The sequence below is a fragment of the Equus caballus genome, chromosome 12 (assembly GCF_041296265.1).
Source record: "Equus caballus isolate H_3958 breed thoroughbred chromosome 12, TB-T2T, whole genome shotgun sequence".
NCBI lineage: Eukaryota > Metazoa > Chordata > Mammalia > Perissodactyla > Equidae > Equus > Equus caballus.
Genome location: NC_091695.1, coordinates 39,447,672 through 39,462,142, shown reverse-complemented (window position 1 = coordinate 39,462,142; position 14,471 = coordinate 39,447,672). Strand labels below are relative to the sequence as shown.

At 39.3% G+C, this 14,471-nt stretch overlaps 1 protein-coding gene across 1 annotated transcript in view; it reads left to right on the top strand.

The window, feature by feature from the left end:
• The window catches only part of LOC138916548 (uncharacterized), a 276,582-nt gene that overhangs the window by 248,712 nt on the left and 13,399 nt on the right, over positions 1–14,471 (top strand). The gene's annotated exons all lie outside the window — the stretch shown is intronic.

The window sequence follows — 14,471 nt, the reverse complement described above, 5'->3', positions numbered from 1 at the left end:
CAAAATCTTGTAGATGAGATATTCCATTTTCTTATGACCTCTTATTTCTGTAGATTAAGCAGATTCAGTCCTTTTCCTCTCCCCACCCCAAGTTGTTTTTGTCACATCTTATTCCATCTTGTGTTGTGAGTTTGTGGTCAGAATGACAAGATTATCTTTGTTTTTGTTGTTTTCTTTCCCTTTATTTTTAATGTTATACTTGAGTGCCTACCAGTTCTAATGGATCCCTACAATTTTCTGATTTGGTCTATCAATTTATGTCCTTACCCAGGGCTTTGTAAACTCTTGCTTCTCTCTCTCACTTTTGTTTTTTTGTAGCTATGAGGGCCTTCTTAATGATTTCTTGTAAGGGGGTCTTTGGAAACGAACTCCCTTAGCTATTGTTTATCTGGGAAAGTTTTTTTTCTCCATCATATTTGAAAGATATTTTTGCTGGTTACAGGGTTCTTGGCTGAAAGTTTTTGTCTTTCAAAGATTTGAATATATTCTTGCACTCTCACCTAGCCTGTAGGCTTTCTGGTGAGAAATCTGCTGATAGCCTGATAGGGGTTCCTTTATAAGTTATTTTCTTCTGCCTTACTGCCCTGGTTTTTTTTTCTGTGTCGCATACTTTTGCCAGCTTCTCTACTGTATACCTTAACCAGACCATTTTACATTGATATAGTTAGGAGATCTGTTGGCCTCTTTTGCTTGCATTTCCATCTCCTTCCACAGGTTTCAGAAGTTCCCCACTATTATTTCTTTGAAAAAGTTTTCTGCTCCATTCACCTACTCTTCTCCCTCGTGAATACCTATAATCCTTATGTTGCATTCCCTAATTGAGTCAGATATTTCTCTGAGAATTTCTTCTTTCTTTTCAGCGTTAGTTCTCTCTCCTCCTCCATCTGAAGCATTTCTATAGTTCTGTTCTCTATATTACTTATTACTTCCTTCTTGATATCAGTCCACTGTTCAGGTAATCCATATTCTTCTTGATCTCATCTATTTTGTTTTTCATCTCCAATACTTCTGATTCTTCCTTCTTTATAGTTTCAATCTCTTGGTGAAGTAGCTCCTGAAATCATTGAACTATCTACATTTTCTTTTAACTCATTGAGCTTTTAATGATTAGCTATTTTGAATTCTTTGTCATTTAGGTTATAGATTTCTGTGTCTTCAGGATTGATTTCTGGGTACTTGTGACTTTTTTTCTGGTCTGGATATTTAATATATTTTTTCATACTGCTAGATGGTGTGAATTTGTGCTTCCACAATGTGGTAGAATTTGATCGCCACTTCCACCTGTTGCCACTGGGTGGGAGGTCAAGAGCTGTAGGTTCTGAGACCACTACAATCCACAGTACAGGTCCTAGACACTGAACTGGGGTGGCAGGTGGAGGGGAGAGGCACTTTCTCCTGCATGCTCTTGGGGGCTTCTCACTCTGTCCTCACTGTCTGCCCTGCTGGGGTGTTAGCTTGATGAAGATACCCCTGAGATAGCTAGTCACCCCTGTGTGGGGTTTTCAACTGGACTGTGAGGGACGTTGGGCATCTATGGTGTTCCAGGGAGGGCCACCACCCCTTCTTCCCTTTCCTGTCAGAAGCCACATGCAATCCCTGGGTCACTGTCCTTTGGGGTGGAAGAGAAGCTTTCTCTTACCTCATTCCACTTCCTTGGTGGGGGGTGCTCCAGCCTCTCCACCTCCTGACATATGGCTGCATGGTTCTCTTAGACGTCTTTTGTGTTGTGTGGATGTCCTTTGTTGGAATATGAATGTCCTTTTCCTTGTATCTTGGGGGGAGTGTTTACAAGGATAGCTCACTCTGCCATGATGCTGATGTCACTCACTCTCAGATCATGGTCCTGAACCTGCCCCACCACAGAGTCCTCAGACACAGCTGGGTCCTTGGGGATCACTTCTGGATTCCTGAAATGACCATTTTATCACTATATAGTGACCTTTGTCTCTTATGACAGTTGTTGGCTTAAAGTCTATTTTATCTGAAATAAGTATGGCCCATCCTGCTCTCTTTTGGTTCCCACAGGCATGGAATATCTTTTTCCATTCCTTTGCTTTCAGTCTGTGTGTGTCCTTAAATACAAAATGAAATTCATGTACAAAGAATTTGGTTGATTCTTTTTTTTAAATACATTCAGCCATACTATGTCTTTTGATTAGAGAGTTTAATCCATTTAGCATCATAAGTAATTATTGTTAACTAGTTTATTACCATGGTGATTATGATCATTGTTTTCTCTCTGATTGTCATAGTATTGTCCATATTGCCCTCTCCTGTGGTTATTCATTGTGATTTATTGATTTTTTGGTAGTAATTTGCTTTTATCCCTTTTTCTTTCTTGAATCTTCTATAAGTAATGTCTTTGTGGTTACCATGAAGCTTACTAAAGCACTTTATAGTTGTAACAGTCTACTTGAATCTTATAACTTAGATTTGATTCATATCTAAACTCTTCACTTTTCCTTCTAACTCCTCACCCTTTGTATTATGGACATCACACTTTACCTCTTTTTGCACTTTGTATCCCTTACCTGTATGTATTTATACTTAATTTTAATACTTTTGACTTTTAAATTTTATACTAGAATTAAAAGTGATGTACACATGACCATTAGAGCATACAAAATTCTGTATTTGTGTACAAATTAACCTTTACCCATGACTTTTATACTTTCAAATGCTTTTATGTTGCTGTTTAGCATCTTTTTGTTTCTATAGGTAAAATTCTTTTTAGCACTGTTTGTAAGATAGATTGAGTGGTGATGAAGTCCATCAGCTTGTGTTTGTCTAGGAAAGTCTTATCTATCTTTTCTGTTTCATAAGCATTTGAAACTTTATTGTAAGAACCACTTTAAAGAACTGAGTGTTTTGAAGCAGGGGCTTCAAAAGAGCTGCCCTACATGTTGGTTTTAAACCTTTTCTTTGTCAATTGTCAGTTCATCTCATACAGTTTCTCATCCTCAGCCATATGACCAATAATGTGTTTCTACTCTTTCATCACATGGCTGTTGAAATTATATGTACACAGCAGCAAAATTGGTTTTGCATATTGTTTCTAGTTTTCTTATGATAATTTCTTAAATGTAGACTTGTTGAATAATTCCCTTCCTTTTTTAGGGATAGTTTTGATTGGTGTGGTATCCTTGGTTGGCTGTGTTTTCATTCAGGACTTTGAATCATCCCACTCTCTTCTGGCCGGCAAGGTTTCTGCTGCAACACCTACATATAGTCTGATGGGACATCCTTGTACGTAGTGAGCTGCTTTTCAACTGGCAGTTTCAAAATTCTATTTGTTTTTGATTTTGACAATTTGATTATAATGTGTCTCAGTGTAGATTTCTTCAGTCCATCTGAATGGGCTTCTTTGGGCTTCATGAAACTGGATGTATATTTATCTCCACAGATTCAGAACAATAACAGCCATTATTTCTTTCATGAACTTTCTACCCAGAGTAATTTCAGAGTACTGGGCCTACACTCTCATTCAGTGGTCTATAGACCAGCAATGAACACCTGAGGCTAAGGGTCGGTGTCTGGAATGATAACCTTGTCAGTGTGCATTTTCTCCATGAATCTCCTCACACAATCCGTGCTGGGCTCAGGATCCATTTACCCCCAGTGTCCCTTGCACTGAAGCAGTGCTCCAGACCTCTGATTCCACAACACTTCCTCCAGCCTTAATTAAGATTCTCAGATCCATCCATGCCCATGACAGGAAATTTTCCTCCCACTGGGGATTTCCCAATGGGATATGTGTTCCACTAACAATGTACGGAAGTAATCTCCTCCATCAGCCAAGACACTGAGTATTGTGTATGCTCAATTTTTCCCCATTTGTGTCTTGACTAATTGGGATTTTCCCTGGGAAAGTCAGAAGTCACTAGTGATGACCCCACTAAGCAAACTGACATCTCTCTGTTTTCCCCACCTTAGCCAACTTGGAGTCTTTTTTTTTTAAAGTTAATTTTTACTCAGTTTATTATAATTTACAATCTTGTGAAATTTCAGTTGTACATTATTCTTTGTCAGTTGTGTTGTAGGTGCACCCCTTCACCCTTTGTGCCCACGCCCTACCACCTCTTTCCCCTGGTAGCCACTGATCTGTTCTCTTTGTCTACATGTTTAACTTCCTCATATGATTGGAGTCATACAGAGATTGTCTTTCTCTATCTGGTTTATTTCACTTAACATAATTCCCTCAAGGTCCATCCATGTTGTTGTGAATGGGACGATTTTATTCGTTTTTTATGACTGAGTAGTATTCCATTGTATATATATACCATATCTTCTTTGTCCAATCATCAGTTGATGGGCACTTAGGTAACTTCCACCTCTTTGCTATTGTAAATAGTGCTGCAATGACCACAGGGGTGCATGGGACTTTTGGAATTGCTGACTTCAAGTTCTTTGGATAAATACCCAGTAGTGGGACGGCCGGGTCATTTGGTGTTTCCATTTTGAATTTTTTAAGAAATCTCCATACTGTTTTCCATAGTGGCTGCACCAGTTTTCATTCCCACCAGCAGTGTATGAGGGTTTCCTTTTCTCCACGACCTCTCCAACTTTTGTTACTTTTAGTTTTGGTTATTTTTGCCATTCTCATGGGTGTAAGGTGGTATCTTAGAGTAGTTTTGATTGCATTTCCCTGACGATCAGTGATGATGAACGTCTTTACATGTTCCTATTGGCCATCCGTATATCTTCTTTGGAGAAATGTCACGTCTCCTGCCCATTTTTTGATTGGGTTGTTTGATTTTTTGTTGTTCATTGTGTGAGTTCTTTATATATTATGGAGATTAATGCTTTGTCAAATATATGACTTGCAAATATTTTTTTCCCAATTAGTGGGTTGTTTTTTTGTTTCAATCCTGTTTTCCCTTGCCTTGAAGAAGCTCTTTAGTCTGATGAAGTCCCATTTGTTTATTCCCTCTGTTGTTTCCCTTGTCTGAGAAGACATGGTGTCTGAAAAGATCCCTTTAATACTGATGTCAAAGAGTGTAATGCCTGTATTTTCTAGAAGCCTTATGATTTCAGGTCTTACCTTTGAGTCTTTGATCCATTTGCGTTTATTTTTGTAAATGGTGAAAAAGAATGGTCAATTTTCATTCTTTTACATGTGGCTTTCCAGTTTTCCCAGCATCATTTGTTGAAAAGACTTTCTTTTCTCCATTGTAGGCCCTCAGCTCCTTTGTCGAAGATTAGCTGTCCATAGGTGTGTGGTTTTATTTCTGGGCTTTCAATTCTGTTTCATTGATCTGTGCACCTGTTTTTGTACCAGTCTCATGCTGTTTTGATTACTGTAGCTTTGTAGTATGTTTGAAGTCAGGGATTGTGATGCCTCCAGCGTTGTTCCTTTTTCTCAGGATTGTTTTAGGTCCTTTGTTGCCCCATACGAATTTTAGGATTCTTTGTTCCATTTCTGTGAAGAATGTCATTGGGATTCTGATTGGGATTGCACTGAAAATGTAGATTGCTTTAGGTAGTATGGACATTTTAGCTATGTTTATTCTCCCAATCCACATGCATGGAATGTCTTTCCTTCTCTTTACGTCCTCATCAATTTCCTTCAGGAAAGCCTTGTAGTTTTCATTGTATACATCTTTCACTTCCTTAGTTAAAGTCACCCCAAGGTATTTTATTCTTTTTGCTGCCATTGTGAACGGTAATGTGTTCTTGAGTTCTTTTTCTGTTAGTTCATTATTAAAGTATAGAAATGCTACTGATTTATGTAAGTTGATTTTATACCCTGCAACTTTGCTGTCATTGTTGATTATTTCTAAAAGCTTTCCGATGGATTCTTTGGCGTTTTCTATATATAACATCATGTCATCTGCAAACAGCAAGACTTTCACTTCTTCCCTCCCTATTTGGGTTCCTTTTATTCCTTTCTCTGCCCTAATTGCTCTGGCCAAATCCTCCAGTACTATGTTGAGTAAGAGTGATGATAGAGGACATCCTTGTCTCGTTCCTGTTCCCAGGGGGTTGGCGCTCAGTTTTTGCCTGTTGAGTATGATGTTGACTGTGGGTTTGTCATATATAGCCTTTATTATCTTGAGGTAATTTCCTTCTATCCTCATTTTGTTCGGAGTTTTTATCACAAATGGCTGTTGAATCTTGTCAAATGCTTAATCTGCATCTATTGAGATGCTCATGTGGCTTTTATTCGTCAGTTTGTTGATGTGGTGTATCACATTGATTGATTTGCAGATGTTGAACCATCCCTGTGTCCCTGGTATGAATCCCACTTGATCATGATGTATGATCCTTTGGATGTATTGCTGAATTCGGGTTTCCAAAATTTTGTTGAGAATTTTTGCATCTATGTTCATCAGTGATATTGGCCTGTAGTTATCATTTTTTGTGCTGTCCTTGTCAGGCTTTGGTATCAGTGTGATATTGGCCTTATAGAATGTGTTAGGAAGTGTTCCAACCTCTGTAATTTTTTGGAATAGCTTGAAAAGTATAGGTATTAGATTTTCTCTGAAAGTTTGGTAGAATTCCCCAGGAAAGCCGTATGGGTCTGGGGTTTTATTCTTTGGGATATTTTGATTGCTGTTCCAATCTCTTTCCTTGTGATTGGTCTATTCAGATTGTCTGCTTCTTCTTGACTTAGCTTCGGGAGATTCTAAGAGTCTAAGAATTTATCCATTTCCTCTAGGTTATCCATTTGGTTGGCATATATTTTGTCATAGTATTCTCTTATAATCTGTTGTATTTCTGTGGAGTCTGTTATTTCTCCTCTTTCATTTCTCATTTTGCTTATTTGAGCTTTCTCTTTTTTCTGTGTAAGTCTGGCTAGGGGTTTGTCAATTTTATTTATCTTCTCAAAGAACTACCTCTTTGTTTCACTGATCCTTTCTATTGCCTTTTTTGTTTTAATAGCGTTTATTTCTGCTCTGATTTTTATTATTTCTCTCCTTCTGCTGACTTTGGGCTTTGTTTTTTCTTTCTTTTATTCAGTTAGGGGTAATTTGAGATTGCTTATTTGGGATTTTTCTTGTTTGTTAAGGTTTGCCTGTATTGTGATGAATTTCCCTCTTACTACAGCTTTTGCTGTATCCCATATGAGTTGGTATGGCATGCTATCATTTTCATTTGTCTCCAGTTATTTTTCACTTCTTCTTTAATTTCTTCAATGATCCATTGCTTGTTCAATACCATGTTGTTTAGTCTCCATATCTTGGTCCCTTTCTCAGCTTTTTTCTTGTAATTATTTTCTAGTTTTATAACATTATGATCAGAGAAGATGCTTGTTAATATTTCAATTTCTTTTAAATTTACTGAGGCTTGCCTTGTTTCCCAACATATGGTTTATCCTTGAGAATGTTCTGTGCACACTTGGGAAGAATGTGTATTCTACTGTTTTTGGATGGAGTGTTCTATATGTATCTATTAAGTCCAACTGTTTTAGCTTTTCATTTAATTCCACTGTTTCCTTGTTGATTTTCTGTCTGGATGATCTGTCCAATGATGTGAGTGGATCCACATTTGGTATGGGACACTGGGTTATACACATATGGGACTCTGGGTTACTGATGTACCTGAGCCTTTTCTCCTGGGAGGTTTCCCATTTCTTTCCACATTGAAGGAATCTCCATGAGTGCCTCTTTCAGGAAACCCAGCTAGAGCCAATGTCAGGGGAGCAGGAAAGCATATCTTTCCCTCCTCCCACTGAAATACCTAATTCCAATATTTAACCTAAGACTCACCCTGGTTTTCATGGAACCAGTGATGATGGTGACATGCCCTGAATAGCATGAGATGCTACATGCAGCTCCATGGTAAAGGAAAAGCCAGTGAGGAATCTACCTTAGTTTTCTAGAATTAATGATAATCTTTTGACCCAGTACACCCAGGCACATTGTACCGGGCTGTTTTGTACTGGGGTTTGGGGACCAAGAATTCCTTCACAGGGAACCTGACGACAACCTTAAGCCCAAGGCCTGCCCTCCTTGCCTGTACACACCTGCATAGCAGTAAAGGGGGAGGGCCACCAGCATGAGGACCGTCACCAGCTTCATGATGGAAGCAGCAGTTGTTGCCTGGTCTCTGATGTGGAAGGGATGAAGGGACTCACTCTGGTGGGGAGCACCCAGACTTCCTCCTTTTATTCTCCTGGTTACAAATTTAATCTTTCCCATAAATGAGGAAATGTGTCAGATGATAAACTTGGCATTGGGCCTGGAAACGACAGTGAGAATCAACCAGAACCCAGCCAGCCTGTGCTTTTTGTAGAAACCAAGGTGGTGGCACTTTCTAGACCCCAAACAACTTGAGAAGTGCAATAACAATACAAAACTTTAGGTAAAATTAATGTAGAAGTCCTTTCTAAATAAAAAAGCAAATTACACCATTGTGACCCTGTGCTGTCATCCTCGTGTTCTTTTATTATTACTGTGGTCATCATTCTCTCCTCCTTGTCCTCCTCCTCCTCTTCTTCCTCCACTTCTTTCTCTTGCATTTCTCCTTCTTCTTCAAGGTACAAAAACTTCATGTCTTGTGAGTCTGTTCCTGCTAGTTTACCAAGTACTTGGGCTCGTTGCAAGACCACATACCTCCTCCAGGAGGCAGACTTCCCTCACCCATGGACACTTCACTCAAGTGCTTGAAGTTTTGGCAATAATGTCTCAGCACTCTGAAGGTTGTTTTTAGAAAGAATATCTCACTTAACTCAATTTCCTAAATTCATCGATTATAAAATAATGATTTAATTTTGTTTTATATTTGTTATCTTTTTAAGATTTTTCTCCCATTGATTCACAGGATCATGTGAAGTAGAACAACTGATTGCTTAGGGGAGGCCGTGCTGAATCATGGAGGGTGATGGGATCTGGGCTCATGCAGGTGTAGATTTGGATCTTGGATGCAACACGTAATCATGAAGTGTCTTGGGCAAGTTAAAGCCCAAAAAAGTGGTCACTCCAAGCTTCCTTTTCCTCATTTGTAAAATGGCCAGAAACGGTACCATAAATGGTTTTATAAGGAAGACAGACACTCCATATAAAGAGCTTATCACAGGGCTTAAATCAGGGTAATAATGAACAAATGGGAGGTTCCATCGTTCAACAATAACCATGAGCTTCTCCTGTGACAGGTCCCTGTGCTCTATGCCACAGATTCAGTTGTAGGAACACATTAGAGGAGGACCTTGCTCTGTGGAGCTTACCTCTTACCAGCGAGGCAACAAGCAAGCCTACCAGTGAGTGAGTGATATCGGACAGTGATTGTGGAAGGAAAAGCAACACAACCCCCAGGGTCAGCATCCTGCATAGAGGTCCAGGCAAAGTTATAGGGGGAGGGACTTTGAAGCTTGGATGAGTGGACAATGATACCCTGGGGAAGATGTCGGAAAGAGTGGTCTAGGCAGAGGGAACAGCAAATACAGAAGCCTGAGAACAGATGGTACTTGGCAAGGTATTGAACTTGTTCCTCTTGGTACCAAGAGAGGGATAGGACAGCCTCATAGGATAGAAACCCACATCAGTTCTAGCAGTGATGATATGAAGGTCATAGGAACTAGAGAAACAGGGTTGGCTTAGGTTAAAGAAAAAAGAAATGGATGAGAGCCAGAGAAATGAGTCAATACCCGTGAATGAGTAATTACCCATGAATGCATTATTTGCTCTCTGGATTACTTGTGACTCTGTTTCCGTCCTTCACTGGAGGATAACTTGCCAAGAACAAAACTGATTTAGCAAGATGCTAGAAACAGAGAAACTTATGTTCTCATGTGTGTACTTTCACGCAGTTGACGCTGGCTGGCAATTTTCATCCCAAAGGCAAGTGAAGGACTTTAGTAATGAAATAGGATAATGTTTTTGTCATCAGGACTTAATGGGGACTCTACCTAGAGCCCTAGTTGTTATCGACTTGCCCTGTCACTTGCTGGGACACTAGACCCTTCATAGGTTTCTTACTCAGCAAAAAGAATCCCACCCACATGATGCACACGGTTCCCTCAATAAAGAAGTTGTATGTTCTTTGCCTGAATGTTTTTTCTCTACAACTGTTGATGATTATTCTCTGGTGGATCCAAAACCAGTAACAAGGCCCAAAAAAGACTCTTTTCAAGCCAGCACTTACAGAGAGAAATAGGAGAAACCCAAAAGTCAGGATGGTGGTGCTGCCAGCCTGATTCTTTCTCTTCCCAAAAGGAGCTTTGACTCAGATCCCCATATTAAGGTCAGAAACTAAAGGAGTGAAATGGACTTCAGTTTTAGTATTTGTGCACATTTATTGATCACCTTCTATGACAAACTGTGGTGCAAAGTTAAATGATTCAGATTTTACCTGGAATGAACTTGTGTCTTCAGGGAGAATTAATGACTGTGTCCTCAGGCTCATAGAAGCCCTGAGATATACTGACACTAATACTTTGGTCATTTGAGGCCTTGCCATATTTAATAAAAGTAATAACATTCAGTGAGAGTGAGTTTTTCTCAGTGACTCAGGCATTGGCACAAAAGCCTGTAAAATAATGATTTTGAAATTCAGATGGTCTAAAGTTTTTTAAATTGTAAGTTACCGAGGGGCTGATCCCATGGGTGAGTGGTTAAGTTCCCGTGCTCCAGTTTGGCGGCCTGGGGTTCCCAAGTTCAGATCCTGGGTGTGGACCTACACAGCACTCATCAAGCTATGTTGTGGGGGAATCCCACATAGAAGAACTAGAATGACCTACAAATGGGACAGACAACCGTGTACTGGGGCTTTGGGTAGAAAAAAAAAGATTGGCTAACATCTGTTGCCAATCTTCCTCACCACAAAGCACAGTAAAAAGAAACTTATGAGTTACTGATATCAGCCCCACAGTATTTGGAGTGAGACTCCTCATTTCTTTTTTTCCCACTCATTCTGTAAAACTGGTTCTAGACCTGACCTCCAGGCATGTTCTTTGGAGGCAAAACTCTTCTTCCGTAAGATCCTGCCAAAGTCTAGAAGTCTGGTGGGAAGGTAGTTACTCAGGACAGAAAGTTTAGGAAATGCTCTGCTCTTCGGGACATTTTTTTCCAATTATTTTATTGAAATCATGAAGGTTTATAACATTGTATAATTGTGGGTATACATTATTATTCATCAATTCCTGTATAGCCCGCATTGAGCTCACCACCAGCAGTCTAATTTTTATCCATCACCATACATATGTGTCCCTTTTCCCCTTTCACCCACTCCTGAGCCCCCTTCCCCTTGTGTAACCACTAATCTTTTCCCTGTTCTTTTTGCGTGTGAGGAAGATTGGCCCTGAGCTAACATCTGTTGCCAATGTTCCTCTTTTTCTTTGAGGAAGATTGTCACTGAGCAAACATCTGTGCCAATCTCCCTCTATTGCAGGTGGGATGCTGCCACAGTGTGGCTTGACATGTGGTACACGGTTCATGCCCAGAATCTGAACCTGTGAACCCCAGGCTGCTGAAGCACAGCACGAACGAACTTAACCACCAGACCCCTGTGCCAGCCCCTAATCTTTTCTTTTTATCCATGTGTTATGTATTTTCCACGTATGAGTGAAATCATACAATATTTGTCTTTCTCCATTTGGCTTACTTTACTTAACATCATACCCTCGAAGTCCATCCATGTTGTTGCAATTGGGACAATTTTGTCTTTTTTATGGCTAAGTAGTATTCCATTATGTGTGTGTGTGTGTGTGTGTATATATATCTATATACACACCACGTCTTCTTTATCCAATTATCTGTAGCAGGGCACTTGGGTTGCTTCCACATATTGGCTATTGTGAATAATGCTGCAATGAACACAGGGATTCATAAGTCTCTTTAAATTGTTGATTTCAAGATCTTTGAAATAGCTGGACCATATGGTATTTCTATTTTTAATTTTTTGGGAAATCCCCATACTGTTTTCTATAGTGGCTGCACCATTTTACATTCCCACCAGTAGCATATTACAGTTCCCTTTTCTCCACATTCTCTCTAACATTTGCTAGTTTCTGTCTTGGTAATTATAGCCATTCTGACAGTTATAAGGTGAAATCTCATGGTGGTTTTGATTTGCCTTTCTCCAATAATTAGTGATATTGAACATCTTCTCATTTGTCTGATCACCATCTGTAAATCTTCTTTGGAAAAATGTCCATTCATATCCTCTGCCCACTTTTTGATCGGATTGTTTGTTTTTTTGTTGTTGATGTGCATGAGTTCTTTGTATATTTTGGAAATTAACCCCTTGTTGGATAAATGATTGCAAATATTTTCTCCCAGTTGGTGGGTTGTCTTTGTTTTGTTCACGGTTTCCTTTTCCAGTCAAATGTAGTCCCATTTGTTCATTTGTTTCTTTTGTCTTGCTTGCCTGACTAGACATGGCATTCAGAAGGATGCTGCTATGACTGATGTGAAACAGTGTACTGCCTATATTATCTTGTAGGAATTTTATGATTTCAGGTCTTAATTTAAGTCTTTAATGCATGTTGAGTTAATTTTTGCATATGATGTAAGATAAAAAGCGTCGAGAAAGGAGATAAATAGACAAAATAAGAAAACTGCAGCTCTCTTTTAGAACAGGGTAGCAAATACTCAATTGTAACTTAAAAGATAAAGGGAAGAAAAACATCAAAGGTAACCAGAAACACTTCAAATGAGTCACAAGCTCACAACACAAAACAGAATAATTTGTGACAACAATAACTCAGAATGGGAAGAAAGTGCTGAAGTTAATGGAGATAAGAGGCTATCAGAAAATGGACTATTTCATCTTTGGTATCTTTTATACAAACCTCATGGTAACCACTACACCAAAAATCAGTGCAGAGCTACAATTCATTAAAAAAAAGAGAAAACTGAGAAAACCTGCACATAAAACCACCAAAATGAAATGTCACTCAGAAATACAAAGGAAGAGAAATGATAGAAATATGGCACAACCAGAAAACATGAGATAAATTGGCAGTATCAAGCCTTCATATATCAATAATCACTCTAAATGTAAATGGATTGAATTCCCCAATCAAAAGACACAGAGTAGCTGGATGGATTAGAAAACAAGACTCAACAATATGCTGCCTCCAGGAAACACAACTCAGCTCTAAAGACAAACATAGGCTGAGAGTGAAGGGGTGGAAGATGATATTCCAAGTTAATGGCAAACAAAAGGAAGCAGGTGTTGCCGTACTTATGTTAGACAAAGGAGACTTCAAGATTAAAAAAGACAATGAGAAACAAAGAGGGGCAGTATACAATGATATAAGGGACATTCCACCAAGAGGACACAACACATATGAATATATATGCACCTAACACAGAAACACCAACATCTTTAAAGACACTATTAAGAGATGTAAAAGGAGAGGGTAACAGCTTCCATGTATAATAGTAGGGGACCTCAACACTCCACTTATGTCAATGGATATGTCATCCAGACAGAAAGTTAACAAGCAAATAGTGGATTTAAATGAAACACTTGATCAGATGGACTTAAGAAATATAGAGAGAGCATTCCATCCAAAAACAGCAGGGGACATATGGCTGTCAGTGAGATATTCATTGTTCAGAGCATCCAGGCCACTCCTCTACTACATGTCTTACTTGCCTTGGATCCAGCCTGCTGTGGCGATTTCACAGCCATGTCGTTTGTACAATGTGAATAGTCCTAGGATCGTTGTGAGGCCTGAATGAGATACAACAGATAAGTCCTCAGAACATGGCTGGGCACAGAGTAGGTGCTATCTGCACATCAGCTGCCAGAGATTAGTTTCATAAAAATGAGAAAGAAGTTATGATAAACCTTGAAGGACTGCTAGGACCATCATAAACCAGTGAAGTCTCTGCTTCTACTTCACATTCTCTACAAGATCTAGAGATAATTGTGTTCAGATCTGAGGTCAAAGTCCTAAGTTGAAAATAAAGCACTGTATTTGATCCAGGCTCACTTGATATTTTTCTGACTCCTTCTTAAAAGAGTTTTATTGAGATAAAATTTACATATCACTTCTTCTCAAACATAGTCTACATTCTGTTGGCCTAGTCATCTTCTCAATACCCACCACCAATCTATGTTTACACATTTTCAAAATTCAATAAAACATGAATGGCAAACAATTACATACCACTTACTTGATGCAGGGCACTGGTGAAAGCCTCTTTTAATATTCACATCTGCAATCCAATGAGCAGAGTGATGTTGAAACATTGTCTAAACTGGGATACTTTGGAGGGTGAAAGAGGTCACTAAATGGATGCAATGCTGGGACAGTAACATAAATCAGGATTCTCCTGAGCCAACTGAGATGTGTGGTCTCCCTCCCCATGAGGTAAGCATATCATTTCTCCCCAGCTGCTGACAATGAGACAAGAGAGGTCAAGTAGCTTGACCAAGGGCACACAGCTAGTGGAAGGCAGAGCCTGGATAAGAGGCAGGGTGTTTTGATTCGAGAGACTGCTCCTGACACTATTGATATCTTGAGTTGGAGCCTTATGGACCTTCACTTTGTGGCTCATATGGATCCTTGGGACCTTGAT